This window comes from Malurus melanocephalus, unplaced genomic scaffold (genome assembly GCF_030028575.1).
Source record: "Malurus melanocephalus ecotype Western Australia unplaced genomic scaffold, MMel_1.1 scaffold_21, whole genome shotgun sequence".
In the NCBI taxonomy this organism is placed as follows: Eukaryota; Metazoa; Chordata; class Aves; order Passeriformes; family Maluridae; genus Malurus; species Malurus melanocephalus.
The window spans coordinates 3,278,894-3,294,824 of NW_026623253.1; the positions used below are offsets into that span (position 1 = coordinate 3,278,894).

The following is a 15,931-nucleotide window of genomic DNA, read 5'->3' on the forward strand; positions in this document are numbered from 1 at the left end:
ACTTGCTGAAGGTGTTTCTSGAAGTCTTTTCCAAGCAAAGACCCAGACCTCACTTGCCAGATTGATGGCAGACTTAGATGCACACCTTTTTCTTCATTATTCATCATGTTTTGAAAGAGCTCAAAGCCCATAGAACAGGCAGCAAAGTTGTAAGCTGGTTTTGYTGCATATGCAAATACACCTGTTTATCCTTTCTAACGAGATGCACATAGGGTTTTGGTCAGTGTGGATGACTGGTGGCTAATCTGCAAAGGATATTGATTTACCACTGCCAGCTTCAACAAAGGCTCTGTTCATCCCAGGCTTCTCAAATGCACAGAGAATTAATGTGTGTGGTTTGGAAAGCCTGGATACCTAAAGGGTGCCGACCAGTGACTTGTGCACTGAAAGGCACAGAAATGTAAAGGAGAGGGAATTCTGGCTCAGAAGATTGGAGTTTAACAGGTCAGTGTGGCTTTGCAGTGAGACTGAGGACAGTAATCTAAAACTGTTAGCASAGAGGAAACAATTTGTTAGTGCATTGGAAAAGCAGTATGCCTGGGAATAATGGGATCCAATTAAAGGAAAGATTTATATCTCACTAAATAGCAGGAAAGATTTCTAACAGTGAAGTCTGGCAGARTTTGGAATAGCGTAGTGGAAACCAAATGTAGTAGAAATCTTTTTCTCATGAATGATTCAAAAATAGACTAGACTGAGCATTGCAAATATAAGAAGCAATCTTCAGTTGTATTCCTGTTAGTGGTATTGATAGGGCCACTAGAGGGGCAGCACCATGCTGTTTCTGCAGTTCTTCCATGTGTGGGCTGCTAGAAGAAGCCAGTGGCTATTCAGCAGCAGGCCCCAAAAGTGTTTATGATTCTTCCCTGCTGCAGTACATTGTTCAAGCCCAGCAAACTTCTGCCTGTGGGAAGCTCAGGTCAAAACAAATTGGCATCACATCTGCAAGAGTAAAGGAATGGTTATTTYATTGCCTGTGTAAAACACAAAACCAATTTTATTTTTATTCTTTCTTCCTGTTTTTAGGATGGGGTTTCTTTATCCTTTAAAACTATGCGCTGCAACAGCAATCATGGCTTACTCAAGTCAATCATCTTTCTACTGAGTGCMATGTTCCCCTGATGTAAGTTCAGATGAAACATGTCCTGTTTTCATACATGCACACTCAAGCTGCAGTGCCAGGCTTCCCAGGAATTTCACCCCTCAGGCCCTGCAGTGAGGGCACGTTTAACTTGTGAAATGTGCACAGTCTAATTTGGTTTCCCATTTAGTCTTTACAAAGTGCACGGAATTGTCAACACTCTCCCTCCATGAGAACCCAGGGTTTCCATTCCCAGTTGGAAGGTGTTCATTCCCAGTTAGAGGCAGAGGGGCTCTCCCTGTTTGCAAGCAAAGGTGGTCCTCTAGACAGCAGGTGTCTGTGAAGAGGACAGAGTAAAAAAAAAAAAGGGATGGATGGATTGCTGAATACACTGGTTACACCTACGAAAAGGAAACAATCGTGGCACTTTGTCTTTCATGTCCCAGCTCAATGCACAATTCTCTTTTCCACTCACATCATGGCTTACAGTCTCATGGAATAYATTGTCCTGTCATAGAAAACTAATATACTCAAAAATCGCTGGATCATTCCAGTGATTCCAGAGATCAAAAAGTTGAATTTAATTTTTCTTCTCAACACCTGTGAATTCAGGGACATGCTGGCCAGAGCTTCCTAGTGCTGAAGCACCCAGTGAGCAAGTGCTGTGCAGGCACCGAGCCCACACTTCCTGGACACCTGGTTCYGGTGGCCCAGCTTTAACCTGGGGAAACTGTGCCTGAGGTTAAGGAGCTTTAGTCYCTCTTCTTGCCGTGGAAAGAACATGTAAACGAGTTTCAATCAGCCATCAGGTAAAAGAAATAGAGCACTGAACCACGGGTAGAGTGTTTCAAAGTTCTTGCAAACGCTGGGCTTTTTGTTAGAGCGTTTTAGGATAATTTTAAGACCAGTTTTACTCAGAAGCAGAGATCGTTATCTTCTTCAGATCACCACAAAAATGATCTGTGTCAAAGGCCAAGCTGCAGCTCAAGAGTTGCTTGTGTGCATTTCCTTTAGGCTATGTAGAGGAGTTGTTTAGCTAAGGAAAAGAATAAATTTCTAATGCATCATTATGGCTGATCCAGACTGGGCTGAAAACTCAGAAATTTTCAAACATAACAATAAATCATAGCCGTCTGGGTGAATTTGCCCAGTTTTGGGCCTGATTTTCAGTCCTGATTTTCTGGAGACTGGATGAAGCCAAAGAGTGGGCAGCTKCTGGGAAAGCAGCTTTGCAGACAGCAATCCTCAGTGCCACTGGGACTACTGAGCCCTCCAGGGTCCAACTAACAAGACATCTCTGTGGGTATAGCTCAGCATTCACACCTCAAGCTGGCTGCCAGCAGAGTGCTTGCTATCTATCACTTTCCTCCACTCCATATCTGTGTACCTTTTTAGACTAAATTCCTGGCTTWGATAAATCTGAACCTCCTTCTCTGACCTGCCTGTATCCAGCGTAGACCTAATTTAATAGCAATGTGTTACAAAGATAGCACAGTCCTAACTGATGAGTCCTGGAAGCCTCTGCAGTTGGAAGCTCTGTGTAGGCTCATTTACCCTTCTGATTTTCTGTTCCCAGCATGATAAATTAAGAGGAATTGAATCCCTGTGCTGCTACAGCTAGGCTGTCTCTAGTGTTGAGTTTAAATGGGGAGGTACCATAGTCYGCTTACAGCATTATCAAAAGTATTTTGAACTGTCCCTGCTCCTTGCATTCTCTGTGCTCCTTCTTTGACAGTTCAGTGACKTCAGTTTCTAATTTAACCCTCTGAATAGCTTCAGATTAGATAATTTATGCATATTGTATATGCACTTGCCTAAAGTCCATCTTCTTTAACCACTCCACTAGGCCAAGAGTGATCCCGTCCTCATCCTGCCTGAAGCATCTTGAGTCTGAGCCTTCTCCTGTTGCAATGAATCCTTTTTTCAGACTGCTAAAAGCAAGGTCTTTTTCCTGAGCCCACGTGAGGCAAGCAAGGGAGAAGCAGTAGAAAGATGGTCTGTCAGGGTGAGACCTTTCCTGCTACAGGGGCTGTTCCATTTGCTCAGCCTGTTTCTTTCAGAGCAGCTGCCCAAGGGTCTCCCTGTCTGCAGGTGAGAGCAGGGTGTAGCCTTCCATCATATCTGAAGCTACAAGAAGTCACTTAAGGCAACGCTGTGATTCAGATGGCATAAAATAATGATCTATTTCACGGCGCAACAGAAAGCTTCTCATCTCAGAGGTCTGTATCATATGATAACCATGTTTATGCATTTCATTCCCCACTGAWGCAGTACACAAGCAAGTCCAGCCTTCCTGACCATCTCTCCACTCTAAGTCTTAGTCTAGAATTCCTTGCTCACGTGAGATTGGAACACTAAWCTCACAGACTACAATATTTCCTGTGTCTCTGTGGGCAGCCTGGGAGGTTTTCCAGTTGTTTCTCCATTGGCTCACCCCTTACCCTTCTAGAGCAGCGAGARCTCCCCAGAACAAGGCCTGGAAGTACACACAGAGAGGCACCAATTAATTTGGGGGAGCTTGACAAGCTGTGTACAGTTCCCAGACCATTRAGAAAAACAGATGTCTGAGAGGGAAACATTGGAAAACTGAGAGGGATCCTGAGGGAAACCCTGGCCAGGAACAGAGCTCTGGGCAAGCAGCTGGTGGAGGCACCTCACCAGGAAAGCAGCCTCGTCTTACGGTGGCCACTGTTCACCAGAGCTGCCATCGCAGCCTGCCAGCCACAGAGCCTTTGGGAGCAGCGTGAGTGTCTCGGGGACACATCCCAGAGCCTGCCTGGAAAGCTGCTGAAGGCACACGGGAAGCAATGCTCTCCAGGCCAGCCAGAGCATCYTCCTGCTAACAGCTGTTGTCAGCTGTAGATCAGGACATCAGCATCACCCTGCCAGGGTGCAGATCAGCCCTTGGCTCCAGCGGAGTGATTCCACATTGGGAGTGTCTGTGGAGTCTTAAAACAGCACAACCTCCTCATCTTATTTATTCAATGGAAATTTCTGAGAACTACCCCCTTTCCCCCCCGCCATCTTTTCATGCATGCTATCTGCATTTAGATATCTGCTGTAGCTCATGTCTGGTTGTATCACGAAGCTTTCAGACAGTATTTATTGCTAGAGAGCTCCCMTCAGATGAAGACAAGGAGCTCATGACAAGACTGTATATCCATATCCTGCCTGACATACCAGGAAATACAGATGTCTTCCTGAACTAAGCTGAAAATTGTGTAGGTATTAATCTAATTTAGTTTTGGAGAAATGAAAAGTAGTGCTGCTTGAAAGAGAGTGAGGGCCTTCAATTAYTTAAGCAAGTGGTGCATTAGCCCTCAGATGACACTGAAGTCCTGCTGCCAAGTTAATCACAGAATCATCTAGGTTGGAAAAGACCTCTAAGATYATCAGGTCCAACCATTACCCCAACCCTTCCAAGTCCACCACTAAAATATACCCCTGAGTGCTACATATACAGGTGTCCTTTTGGGAGGCTCTGCCACTTCCCTGGGAACCTGTTTCATGCTTGAACTACCCTTACAGTGAAGAAATTTTCCCTAATATCTTAYCTAAACCTCTCCTGGAGCAACTTGAGGCCATTTTGTCTTTTCTGATCACTTGTTACRTTACCACTGGCCTCCTTCATCGTGACATTCTTTAAGAGAAGAGCTGAGAGCTGTATTTGACAGGGCACTTCAGAGTAAGTGACCTTATTTTCATCAACCCAACCCAAATTTTCATAACCTCAAATAATAGGAATACTCAGTGTTCCTATTATTCCTTATCTGCTGCAAGGTTCTGGCTTGCTGGTAGCACTCACAATTAAGCAGCACAAATTATTTCCCCCAAAAGACTTAGAGAGACATGGTGAACTTGATGGAAAAATACTTCAGATCTGTATTTACTTGGAGCAAGGGAAGAGATCTGAAATATCAACATCTTTTAGGGACGAATGAGAAAAAACCCACCTTTTTTTTTTTTAACTGTTTGTTCCAGATAAATACAGCCAGTATTTTTAGAACAAATATAATTACTTGAAAGAAATAGCAGGACACTGAGTTTCTAGGACTTCATAAAGGGAAGAGGCATATAAGTCTAGCCTTCTAGTGTAGTCCTACTTAGTAATCATAGAGATCTTAGTTAAAGGAGTCGTGTTTTGGGTCTCTTTGTGATGGCGGAGCTCCAGTTTGCAGTGGTAGTATTGCAGTTAGATGGTGTGCAATGCATTTCCACSTACAGTAGCCACACAGTAAACTACCAGCTTTTCAATCTGTCTGTATTTCTGTTTTATTTCTTGGAGCTGTATAATCTTAAATACCTCAGCTTTTGAGCAAAGATAACAGTACACCCCAAAGACTCAACAGGGAGATGTACCTGTGTGGTACGTCTGGGCTTAAAACCCAGTAAGGGTGAATTTTTGAAGTTGTGCTGCTTCAGGTTGCAGGAGACCCCCCCGCCTTGCCAGGAGCCTCTCCAGGGAAAGGCTGCCATGCTGCCTTGTGTGAGCACAGCCTCCCTGCTTTTCCCTGTTTTTCCACTTGTGTGGCTGGGTATGACTGCATCCAGCCACATATCAACTTTATCCACAATCCCTTTCCTGCTGCCTGAAATGATTTCCATCCTGGCTGCTCGGGCTGTCTGTGAGCAGCTGWGCTGGGTTTGTAGTGAGGCAATTACAGGCGCAGAGCCCTTTTACAGGAAAGGYGGAGGCCGTTTCTCCTCGAATTGATTGGACTCTGTAATGAAGCTTGTATGTTTTCCCTGCCCTCTTGGACACCCCGGTCACCTTGTGTGTCGGCAGCTGGCCTGGCTGGCAATGTAGATTTTTGCCTTTCCACTTAGCCCTCCTGTTTATTCCTCATCACTGTYTGCAGGCAAATGTTGTTGTGTATTTTATAAACCGAACAATGCTGATGATGGTGGTCTCTTTTTACTGTATATCCCACAGCCTTTCCCACTCAGGTATCACTAGTACTTACCAGCCTTTTATTTCACCTTCCTACCATTCATGCCAGCCTCCTGTCTTCTCCCTGCAATAGGAGYCACCTTGTCCTTTCTTGAGCACCTTTTGGCTCTTTCCTATTGAGCATTCTGACTTTTGGCACCAATTATCATTTTAGTTGTTCAGTTGTTACTGCTTCCAAAATCTTTGAGCTTCTCTTTCCTCACTTATTGTTGACTTAGTAGCCTAGAGAGGCCCTAGTCTGACTCTGCTTGCTTGAGCTGACCCCAGTCACTGCACACCAGTGATGGCTGGGGTGGACCTGCCCAGCTCCAGGTGGGAAGAATGAGATGGACAAACAGCATGTGTGTGGCTGAGGTGGGAATTCTCTTGTCTCTCTCGCAGGGCTTCTTTAAGACCTCCTTAAAATCATGGTGAATATTATAAATTTAAAAAAAATCATTAGATTTTTGGGCTGCAATCCCATTAAAAGAATATTTCTTTAGGAGGGATGCAGCCCTTTGTGCATGTTAGGCTTCATTATGACTTGCTCAGTTTTGTGGTCATCTCAGTTATTGTGGCCAAAGTGCCCTGTACCACACGGACTCTGGATGGCCATTTCTCACGGGCACAGAGGTGAAATGCAGATCCCAGTTGTGGATATGTCCTCATGCAGAGCTGTGATGGAGCCAACAATCCCTTCGGTGTGAGCGCAGCACCCAATGCGTGCACCCAGTTTGATGCCACCATGAGAGGTCATGCACACTGTGTCTGTGGGGCTCAGATCTCTTATTTCAGGCTTCCTTGGCCTGCTCTGCATTGTCCTCAGGCATGTGTGCTGTGGAGACATGGCCTACCATGCTCCAGGTCAAGCTTTTAAAGCCCTGGACTAAAATTATCTCCCGGATTTTTGAGTAGTTGAGAGCAATTATGGTGTCTTAGCTCATCTACAGGACCAATGCAGGACAGGAAAGACTGCAACCCACACCTTGCAGCCATTGCCTGACTCCACAGGTCCCTCCAGTTCACTGCTTCATATTAAAAATTAACCAGTGCCTGAGATGCTGCTTCTGCACAAGCCTGGATTTTCCTTGCATGAGTCCATATAACATTGCCCCTGTCCCACATCCTCGTGTCTTCCCATCACTCCTCTCCCCATCAGAGCACTCTGAGCATGGTGAACACAAGCAAACGGTATCAGGCATCTCACAAAAAGCACTTATTGCAGAAAGGAAATGGTGACACCCATGTTTTGCTGGGGGTTTCTGYGGTCACCTCAGTCAAGGATTCCCAAACCACTATGCATACACAAAATAATTTATTTAAATGATGAATTCTAAATGGTTTGCCATCCCCTGCACAGAGAGTAGTGGCTGAACAGCCTTATYCTGCTCAGGGCACAGCAGAGCCAGGAGCTGCCTGTGTCTCTGTAGGGACARGCTGAGGTTTCACATTTGCTGCCCCTGCACAGGCACCCTGCCCGTCAGGGACCAGGTGCTGCAGTTTGCTGCCTCTTTTGGTAATGATGGTGCTTGATCAAACCACTCTTGGCAGCCTGTGCCAGACGCAATAAGACACTTGCTCAGGAAGCTCAGGAAGCAGCAGCCTGGGTTCTYGTCTGCTCTCACAGAGTGTGGGCTTCAAACTCTTTGGTCTGCCCAGAAAGGGGTGGCTTTTAATCCACAGTTTAGGGCAAGCACTTGCCAGCCTGCCTGCTAATGCCATGCCAACATGTAGCAAAAAAATCAAGGTTTTGTGGGGCAGAGGAGACTCACACACCCACCTGGTCACCTGAGTGGTTCTGACAGATAAAACCTTGACTTCCTTCAGGACCAATTCTGTGGGGTACACAGCAGTAGCTATATAGGCATTAAAATGCCCATCCATTGCCCTCTGAGCAGACAGTGAAGGTTTGAGGTAATGCTGCTGAGATTAATCAGCCTATATTGATTAATTACACAGTGTTGGGAACATGTAGGCACCAGGCAATTCCCAAATATTCTCATTATTAAAAGGCAGACTCAAGATTTCACTTGTACCTTTCACAGCAATACTTGCTGCTTTTGCTAATCTCACCAGGCAGAGCTTGGTAAGGACAAGCCAGGCATTCCTGAGATCTACTTASCATGGCACAAAAGAAAGAACAACTTGCTTAAAATAATGGTTATCTCATTTTATTTTCACTGTAGTCACTCYCTGAAACAGAAGGTAGATTGATCATTCACCACCATGACATTCCTGATGTGTGCAGGTGTTTCCTGTAATTCTTCGGTGAAGGGTGCAGATCCTCACCTGTGTGTCTGGCACTGGCCGCTCTCCTCTGCCTGTCTCCTCCTGCTTGGCACTGCCTGGCTTTACTGACAGAGGCACCACAGCATCTCCCTCCAGCCAACACCCAGTGGTCTCTACAATCCAGCAAAATTGGGCCAAACCTCAAAGGTACAAAAAGGACTGGGTGCCTCAAACCACTATAGGGTGGAAAACCATCAGGGGTTTCCCTGCTACTTTAGTAGGCAAGGCAGGTAGTACATGAATCATTTATTTACAGCATATTGGCCAAGTTCAACACAGTCCTTCTTCCTTTGAGAAACACTTGTCCCTTAACTACTTTCTGGCTACTTTTCTCCTCCCTCCACCCAATTCCCAAATCTTGCTTTGGTGAGCATTTAAATTTGGCAGATCTGACYCACTGTAGTTTTAAGTTACTGTGAGGTATTTGAGAGGTTTTCTTGCAGTCTTCTGGATGAAAGCTGCTGATCTGGAATATCCTCACATTACCCTTTGGGCAATGCTTGACCCCAAATGCCAAGATGGCAGCAGTTCACAAGGGAAATCTCAGAATGAGAAAATCAAGGCCAGACCACTGCACGTCTTGAGAAAAATGTTGGCCCAAAGCAAACTCTTTCCAAACATGAGGAAATGTTGCATAKTTTTACATGTTTTATGTAAAGTGGGATTTTTCTGCCCTTTCTCTCAAAAACAATCACTTGTAGTCCACTTTCCTCATACTATTCTATCTGGGTTATGGTCAGAGCTCCTTCCTTGTTAGCACTCTYATAGCTGTGTGATAGCCTTGCAGTTGAGGTCAGGCACACACTCATCCTATGTTCCTTCATCTGTGGTGGGGTGAGCATTGATCTGGGTGCCAGTCTGAGAAGGAATGGCATACTTCTGAGTTGTTCTTGTCAACAGACTCCAAGAGACAGGCCAGCAGCGATTTACCCTCAGCCCCAGAATTCTTTTTATATTTTTCAAGTGGAAATCTTACTTATTTTTTTTCTCAGCTTTCTATTGTGTTTCACTCCTGCATTCTGTCAGTGAGAGGCCCATGGCACTTTGAAGCCAGTTATTCCTCTTTGCCCAGCTGTCTGATGGCAGCTTAGAGGAAAAGAATGAGGACTGTGCATGCTGCCATTCATAAAGCTCACAAAATTTTCACTGGGATTGTGAAATGGAGGTGTTTAGCTTCTGGTAAAGACTGATCAAAGAAAATGTAGTAGGAAGATAGAAGTAGAAAAGTATTACTTTTTTGTAGCATTAAGGATAAACCTGAAAGACCTGCAAGGTATTCTGGTCTTGTTTTCTCCTGGAATGTAACTGTGGCAATACTCTGAAAGCTCACAGAGTTCTCAGAGCAAGCCTAGCTCCACCAGAGGAAGGTGCAGAGGTGGCTCACAGGGTAGGTTTTGCTCTGGTGGAGCACAGCACAGTAATTATCACCTCTGTTCTACAGTAAATGGTAGGAAATGCAGGTAGGAGCCTTGGCTTTGCTTCCCAAGGTGCTCCAGGCTACGCTGACACAATGATGGACAGGACTGGCTGTAAGGTATCACAGAGCCACAGCTGCAGCCACTTCCAGCTGGGGCTTCTGCCAATAATTAAAATTTACTACAATGAGACAAGGAGCAGCTTCCTTGCCAGATAAGACGCCAAGTGAGTAAATAAATCACATAAATCCCTCCTGAAACAGAGAGCTGGAAGTTCTCCAGTTTGAATGATTTGTAGAAGAGTAAAGAGAGAGATGGGAAGAAGRATGCTTTGCTGGGATGAAGAGGGGTCAGTGTAGCAAGAAGAGTTTTGTTTATTCAGGGCTTACATCTTGGGARGTGTTGCTTCTTCAGCCAGGGGCCCAGCGTGATGCTGAGCTCCAGTCGGAACAAGCATCATGAGATTTCCTTCTAGGGATGTAAAAAATGGGCCAAGGCCAGTGTGAGCYCACCCACTTCCTGGGCAATCTGTGTTCAGCCCGTGTTGATGCTTTTGTGGGTCACAGGGAGAGCAGGCAGGCTCAGATTGTGGGTAGCAGCATCTCCTGATTTGTGCCRCTTGATTCCTCACACTGTGATTCARGTATTTTCCCACCTTCTCGTCTTTCAGTTTGCTCTTTTGGGGGAGTTTGTCTTTTAAACATAGTCTGCTTCGTTGCCTCTCCCTTCCCAGTCCAAACAATGTTCCCCTTTCAATATGATCCTGATGCCACTGATGTACTCACATGGGTACAGATAAACAAATCAGTTCAGGCTATGTTGGCAGGAGGGTGCAAACTGGGATTGATCTAAATGTCAGATACAGAGAGATGGCTTTGAATGAAACTACAAACTATTAGTTTCTATTTGTTGTTGTCTAATATTAGAGAGGTTTTTCCATTTGGTAATGTGGATCCAATCCTAATCATAAACTATTCTTGAGCTTTTTCAGTTGATTTAAAGAGGAGTTCCTTATGAGCTGCCCATCTAATCTTATCTGCACTTAAAAAATGCGAGAGCCAAAATAACTGAGATGCATTTGTGGTGCATTTTCCAGAGCATGAGTTCATGTCCTCTGCAGATAAACAGGAAGCGTACCTTAGATCGTGCTCTGTGTGACTATTCAGTGACCTTTTGCCTCCAGCTGGCCTTTGTGGTTGAATAAAAYATGGAGCAGGGACAAGGGATTGGCTCTTGCCGACGGAAATCATCACCCTAAACTGRAGCTATACTGTCATCACTTCTCCATTGCCTGGTCTGAGATGGGCAGGGCATCTCCAGTTCATCAAACCCCAGTTCTGAAAGGGAATCTTTCCACGAAAGAGGCAGCACCTTGCTGCAGGAGTAGGAGACATTCACCCCCTCCGGCCCCTGGGAAGCCCCAAAAGGAGCAGTATTCCCTGATGCAGCTTACAGTGTCATTCCCAAAATACTGCTTTCTGTGTCAGAACYGGGTACTTGTGAACTTGAGAGCAGCTCCTTTATCCAAACCAATTGCAAATGAGTTCAGTTAGGCAGAAAAGCAGCGCCTTGATCAGATTAGGGCTGTGTTTTKCCCTGCAAGCTGAGAGAGTGACATCAGTTTGGTATAAGCTTTCCCATGCAGACAAGGTCTGTGGCTGGCTGGCTCCTCARATCCTGCAGGTACCTCACTGAAAAAGGAGAAGGGTCAATCTTGGGAGGGCTTTGTGCAGAATGTTTCGCCTTCAGAGAGCTCAGCCAGGCAGGGAAGTGAGGGTCTGCAAGAGGCTCTGCTCCCTCCTGAAATCCAGTGCCTTGGTCTGGGTGGATGCTTTAATTTCAGCAAAATCACAGCGCTGCTTCTTAATTCTTGGCCTGCAGACAGAGTGTGATGATGATTTACTTTGACTTTAGGAGTTTCCTCCACAGATGCATCTCCATCCCTTCCTTAGCTGAGTGGGTCCTACAGGTGCAGAGCTTTGCCTCTGCGGTGCAGCAGAGAGCCTGTTCATCAGCCACTCGTGGGGCTGTTGTGTGAAGCAGGGCTGCTGGAAATGGCTGACGGTATTTATGGGCGTTTTGTGGGTGCTTAATGGCAACTTCTTACCAGTAATGTGCTCTCTGTGGTGGCTCCCAGRTGCTCCCTGGATTCACAGTCGGGTTCACAGCAGGTTGCAGGGTGAAATATCTGAGCCATAGRCCAGCCTTTACCAGTGGGCATGCAAAAATATGATTTTTCTGTCTTATCAGCCCTCTGAACAGGACTCATAGGGTTGTAATTTCCTCAGGCTCTGGCTGGAGCAGTTAAAAGGAACTGCCTGTAGTTTAGGTTGCCCCTGCCACCCCTCCGTCCCTTTCCACTACAGCAGGGCAAGTGCTTGTTGGGCTGTGCTGTGAACTCCATTGCTGAAATGATCTGGGTTAAAAATAACCGTGTAAAGAGTTAAGGGGTATATTTTTAGCCCAGATCATTGCAGTGATCCAGTTTACAGCACAGCCCCACAAACTCACACAGCTGCAGGGGAGGGGGAAGGGGGAAAGGAAAGGTCAGGGGAGAACGGGTGGTTGGAAACATAAGCTGTCTTTCTGCTGAAACCAAGCCCTTATGAAACTGTGCCCCAAAAGCATTGATGCTCTCTTATTTTCCTCTGGCAGACTGACAGCTACCTTCTCATGGTGCAGCACTGAGACCAGGGTGCTGAATATCACCATTTCTGGGTCCTGTGTCTGGAATCAAACATTAGCCCTGAGCCTCAGATGCTTTATTGTATTTGCCTCTGAGACATTGTATTTGTCATTGCTTTTGCCATGTTTGCTTTTGCTGAGGTAGATTGTGTGTGCTGCAATGAAAAGACCCCTATGAGAGTCACAGGGGAGCTTTGCAGCTCTCGTGTGAGCATAATGGGCTGGTGTGAGAACAGGCTGCAGGGAATCATTCCTGTGAAGCTGTTTTGAAACAAAGGAGGGATGTGGAGGTCGGGGATTGGCCTCAAAATCATGTCTGGGTGGAGCTGCATGAGCATGGGGGTGACGGTTGCACAGGACCAGTACCAAAAATTGTGAAACCATCACTGATTTCCTAGCTGCTGAGTACTCCAGCGTTGCAAGGTGCTGTGGAAGTGTTGCTTTCAGATAAAAGGTGAACCGTCTTGCCAAAATCTTCTACCTGCAAAAGCAAACAACTCAGAAGATTCATAGGGGAGGGAAGGAAAATAGGGAAGTACAGATCTCTGCTGTTACTCAGCTGGTGTTTAGCCAAAACACTCCTCTGTATGACAGCCAGGAGAACTTTCCYCTTTTCAGCAGTCAAACCAGGTACACAGTGGGACATTTCTGTGGGGACCCAGTGCACCCAGGCAGCCTGTGAGAGGAGCAGGGATCTTGTGCTAAAAACAGTGGCCTCCCTTCACACAACCTGCAGAGTCAGGGGTTGGTGGGCAGTTTTGCTCTCACAACAGAGGCAAGGACTCTAAAGCATAAGGAAGGAGAGCATTGTGAGGCTCAAATTGGCACATTTGTATTTCAAACACAGACAAAGGCAGAATTTTCTTCCCCAGTGCTGCWGATAGGGGTTAGGCTAAGTTTTAAAAGCAGGTGAAGAAATATGGTGTTGAAAACAGTTTTCAAATTTACTCAATTTTATAATTTRTTTGGAAAAGCAAAACAAACCCGTTACAGAGAACTTGGTAGTTGCACTTCCTTTTTTTTTGCAGAGAGTGCCATGCTTACATTGATGGCATAATTCAATTCCTGTTTACAGCTCTGTCTGACATTTCTCAGAATATTCAATGCTTAGACACTTATTTTTATGGAACAGTAAAAGACCTCAGRGCAGCAGTCACCAAATAACCGATGGATGAAGCCTTTACCCTTAGCTCAGTGGTTTTAGCCAAGGCTTCTCCTCTGAAAAGGAAAAAAAAAAATCAGCAGTTGGCTGCAAAAAAAGCACAAAAAGAAAAAAAAAAGAAAAAAAAAAACGGAACAGAACTGCTTCTCATCACCATTTAGAAAAGTAGGGGTGGGTTATGTCACCCAGGTGAAAAATGTGACCAGTAATGGGAGAGGTTGCATTAATGTTGTGGGCAGGAGAGAGCCAGCACTGAGCTCTGAGGTGAGGATGATACAGTGAGGCTTCCCACCTTACTCCCAGTGKGGGGAAGGAGGACATGGAGTCTGCCAGCCCAGCTCCTGGAAGTCACAGAAATGATGTTCTCCTTGCAGTGCAAGGAAGGAGCTTTTTTCATCCAAATACAGCACTTWCGCTTGACTCAAAGACACAGAGCCTGGCACATCACCTGTGGGCGGGAAAAAAGGCTGTAAAGAAAGCTGGATAGAGGACAGCAGTGTAACTGCCAGAAGGGATCTGAGAAAGGATCCTTTCCTTCCTTTATTTTCCGTAATCGGAGAGTCTGCAGCTGGCAGTTTCTGGAGGACACAGCCCCGTGGGCTACTGGTGCTAATCTTAGAATGGCATGTTCAGTGCTTCCTGCACCCCGGCCCCGAGCCCCGCGCCCGCAGAGCCACCAGCACGAGACACCCATGGAGCCCTGCTGGCCTCCCAGCTCTGATCAAAGAAAGGGAGCTGTGTTTTCGACTGAAATTAAAAGGAAAAGAAAGAAAGGAAAAATTCACCCCGAAAAACAAGAGGTCAGAGAGGCCAAGAGGAAGTTCAGTGTCTTCTCTGGGTAAAGGCAAAGGGCTGTGAAAGAAGCTCTTGGAGAAAAATGGACTACAAGGGAGGCAGYGCTTCAGTGCCACAGACACTGAGTACTTGCAGCTGTTTCATTTCAACTGAGTCCTCACCTCAGGTGTCGGTTCTGCCATGCCCAGGTATCCTGTGAGCTGATGTGATGAGCCAAGCCTCCCCAATCATCCTGCATTTTCCAGGTGCCCTCCTTGCTCCTTCCTCTTTCCAGCCTGCCCTCCCTTTGCACCAGGGAGACAGCCTGCATCTGGGAACTGCTCTCCCTCCCTACTTAGCACAGCCATCATTYTTCATGTGCAGCAAGTTGCCCTGCTGATCTGCTTACCTCGCTGTTTCTGCCATTCCATTATCTACCACTTTCCCTGCCTGTAATTACTCCAATGAAAGGCGAAAAGATGAGGGGAAGATGCATGGAGSTCACTGGGACAAGGCATCTTGATACCACTTCCTTGGATGTAGGAAAGCTATTCCAGAGTGTATGGGAAGTTTAACAGGGAATGGCAGACACCTACAGGGGCTTGTGGGTCTGGGAAAAAGMAGATAACATTTATTGGGTGCACGCACTTACAGTTGTCTGAGGAAGGGAAAGGCTGTTTTCCACGATGCAAACAGGCTTTATCCACTCTGCTCTCTACCAGGCATTTCAGATTAGAGACTGCTCCAAGCTGTGCGTGACAAGATGATCCTCAATGCAGCCTCCTTGATTTGCTTTTAGACTAGAAATTGTGAGTCTAAAAGCATCCCTTTCTTAATATGATTTCAAGTTGCCGGAGCTGTTTCTTCAGTCCCTGGAGGGTGGTTGCCCAAAGGAAGTGGTCTATACCTGGGCCAGATGGGTGTTTTGAGGGCTTTTCACCTCCAGTGATGCTGAAGGCGTGGTTGTGTTCACCAGACAGCAGGTCTTTCCTGGGCAGAATGATGKCAAGGGAGAGGGAAAGGCTCTGCTGGAGTCTTTGGAGAAACACAAATGTATTCCTCCAGCAATGGTCTTTGGGGAAGCTTTCTGACGAGGGACATTGAGGCAGTGGGGTGAGCAGTGTGGTGCTGGTCATGGGTTCATGGTGGTGGTACAGGGAGCAGACATAGGAGGTTGCTTACCTGTTGTTCACAGCCTGGTTTCTTGTTCTGAGGTCTCCACCTCTTAACAAAATGAGGATTGTTGGTTAGTTACTCTCAGTTCCTCTGGTCTGGTTTCCCTGGCATCAGATACTGGAGATGAAGAACAAAGGTTTCCTTTCATCAACTTTGATTTCAAGGCTTTCTGCTCAAATTGCTCGATAGACACATTGCAAAGCAAACAAGGTAAATGTGGGATGACACCAGGGCAGTGTGGTGTGGGAAGAGCTACATCATCCAGACTCCAGCACAGGCCTCCTKCTTCTCAGCCTGCTGTTGACCCAGGGGAGGGGAAGCTTCTCTCAGCCATGGTATTTCCTCCCTCCCCTCCACCCGCCTAGCATTTTGCTGCCAAAAAGGCAGAACAGCACAGGGACACATCTCCAAGCAGATGT

At 46.2% G+C, this 15,931-nt stretch overlaps 1 protein-coding gene across 3 annotated transcripts in view; it reads left to right on the forward strand.

Annotated features, from left to right (window-relative positions):
- RCSD1 (RCSD domain containing 1) overlaps positions 1-15,931 on the forward strand; it is a 37,421-nt gene that overhangs the window by 12,153 nt on the left and 9,337 nt on the right. The window lies entirely within an intron of this gene.